At 37.0% G+C, this 3100-nt stretch overlaps 1 protein-coding gene across 1 annotated transcript in view; it reads right to left on the minus strand.

Annotated features, from left to right (window-relative positions):
- Positions 1–3100, minus strand: part of ACAD11 (acyl-CoA dehydrogenase family, member 11) — a 126958-nt gene that overhangs the window by 54256 nt on the left and 69602 nt on the right. The window lies entirely within an intron of this gene.

Raw genomic sequence — 3100 nt, forward strand, 5'->3', positions numbered from 1 at the left:
GAGAAGTAGAAGAGAGTTACACAAGCATCAAGTAAGTACTTTGAAAAGTTGCCTAAGGTGAGTGATGCTTCTGCCTACCCTCCAAGCTACATGATTTATTTTGCATATTTTGTCAACTCTCCCTATTACCACTGTCTCTCCTAGTTCTATCAGGAGAAAAGGGAAAATACAGGAAAAGGCCAGCCAGTCAGCTAGTTTCACCATGATTCATACACCATGATTTATACACAGCATTCATACACACGCTACCAGAAGAAGCTGGTCAATCCTGAGATTCCCCTATGCCTCAAGGGCTTTGTACGTGTCTCAGTTAGTAAAAACAATGTGTAAATTCAAAAGATGTAAAGATTATAGCATTACAACCGATTTGCAATAAAGGAATCCCATTTACAAGAAAGCTTATGATTGTTGGGGGTGGGGTAAATAAAGGAAAGGGATAGATACTTTTGAATCTATAAAAGAGTATCAAGATTCTATAATAGATGGCATCGTAAAATAACAAAGAGATATAAGAGATAAGATGATAAAATAGACTGAAGATCTGAATTCAGAATTCCAATTCCATTGCTAAACTTATATGGCTGTGGAGGATGAGTTACTTAAATATCAGTTGATTGATTCATGAATTTAATTATTATTCATTAAGCTGGTACCATGAGTAAGGTACCAAGCCAAATGTTGAGGATACAGCAGGGTATAAGACAGCTATGGAAGAAAATTTAAATAAGTACCAACAATACAGTGAAAAGACTATAGAAGAGTAGGTATATCTGATCTAATCTGAAAGAGTTTTGGAAGGCTTCCTGGATTAATGTTAAGGTCAGAGCTAAATCTGAATTGTAAATAGGAGTTAGGGATCTAAAATAGGGTGGGAAGAGTGTGCTAGGCAGGAGTAAGAGTACTTGCAAATGCCTACAAGTCAGTATTGTGTATTACATAGAAAGACCAAAGAGATTATCAACTGATAATTATGGAGGCTGCAGTTACAGACCAGTTGTTAGATAACAATCAAAGTGGACAGTAGAATTTTTTTATTAATTCAAAATATTTTTGAGTAGTCATTATGTGCCAGATACTATTCTTGGTACTTGGGATATATCAATGAACAAAGCAAACAAAAGTCTCTGTCCTGATGAAGCTTATATTCTAATACAGGGTGAAAGACAATTTACGGCAATCATAGTATAAATGATATGGTGCATTAGAACATGATAAGTGCTATGGGTCCGGTGGACTGGGAGTCCAGGTGGGTGAGGGGTATTTTAAGTAGAGTAGTCAAGAATTGCCTCAGTGAGTTGGTGGTGATTGGGAAAAGATTTGAAAGAGAAGAGGAAGTGAGCTTTGCAATTACTAAGACAGAGCACATTCCAGGCAGACAGAAGAGCCAGCACAAAAGCCCTAATAGGACTGTGACTGGTATGCTCTCAAACAGCAAGAAGCTGGGCATGGCTGAACAAGTAGGCAAAGGGGTGAGTAGTGTGAAATGAGGTCAGAGAGACAATGAGGGATGGAGGCAGACCCTGTAGGATCTTGTAGGCTACTATGAGAATTCATGACGAAGCAATTGCAGTAGAAGCAAAAATTGGCAAATGGAACCTAATTAAACTGAAGAGCTTCTGCACTGCAAAAGAAACTATCAACAGAGTAAACAGACAACCTACAGAATGGGAGAAAATCTTTGCAAACTATGCATCTGACAAAGGTCTAATATCCAGCATCTATAAGAAATTTAAATTTACATTTAAAAAACAACCCTATTAAAAAGTGGGCAAAGGATTGTGAACAGACACTTCTCAAAAGAAGACATACATACCACCAACAATCATATGAAAAAAAGCTAAACATCACTGATCATGAGAGAAATGCAAATCAAAATCACAATGAGATACCATCTCACACCAGTCAGAATGGCTATTACTAAAAACTCAAAAAATTACAGATGCTGGTGAGGTTGTGAAGAAAAAGGAGCACTTATAAACTGTTGGTGGGAGCGTAAATTAGTTCAATCATTGTAGAAAACAGTGTGGCAATTCCTCAAACAAAAGACAGAAATATCATTCGAGCCAACAATTCCATTACTGGGTATATACCCAAAGGAATATAAATTATTCTCTTATAAAGACACATGCATGCCTGTGTTCATTGCTGCACTATGCACAATAGCAAAGACATGGAATCAACCTAAATACCCATCAATGATAGACTGGACAAAGAAAACGTGGTACATATACAGCATGGAATACTATGCAGCCATAAAAAATGAGATTATGTCCTTTGCAGGCACGTGGATGGAGCTGGAGGCCATTATCCTTAGCAAAATAACACAGGAACAGAAAGCCAAATACTGCATATTCTCACTTATAAGTGGGAGCTAAATGATGAGAACACATGGACACATGGAGAGGAACACACCGGGGCCTATCAAAGAGTAGAGGGTGGTAGGAGAAAGAGGATCAAGAAAAATAACTAAGGGGTACTAGCCTTAACACCTGGGTGATAAAATAATGTGCACAACAAACTCCCATGATACATGCTTACCTGTGTAACAAACCTGCATGTGTACCCCTGAACTTAAAAGTTTTTTTTTTTTTTTAAAAAGAAAAGAAAAAATGGCATGGGTCTAAAATAATTTCTGCAGGTGGAGACTGAGCCTGGCCTTGCATGAAAAAATAGATAACTGCCATGCAAATTTGAGGACAGCCAAGTTCAAATAGACGATGAGGGCCAAATCGGCACAAATGTCTCTTCTTTCTCTAACTTATGTGTGTGGAAATGTGGAAAAAATAAACAGTCTCCCAGACTGAAGGATTTTGAAGGTTCGTATTCTAGCTTTGGGAAAAAAAGGTAACAAGAAAGCAAGAGAGTTTAAAGCCATGGGAAAATAGTCTGGGACAAGGATAGAGGAAGTACAGTGAAGCCAGGAGGAGTCTAATAGTTAAATATTAAATGAAGTGGCATAAAAATGTTAAATTCTATTGCAAATACCTAATGATTACTTATAATTTAATCTTTGATAGTTTAGTCTTCAAAAAGATATTTTCCTTGGTTAAAATCATATTTGCTTTCTTTCTTAGGCAAAATAACTTTAGAGAGTATTTCT

Source organism: Mandrillus leucophaeus, unplaced genomic scaffold (assembly GCF_000951045.1).
Source record: "Mandrillus leucophaeus isolate KB7577 unplaced genomic scaffold, Mleu.le_1.0 Scaffold186, whole genome shotgun sequence".
NCBI lineage: Eukaryota > Metazoa > Chordata > Mammalia > Primates > Cercopithecidae > Mandrillus > Mandrillus leucophaeus.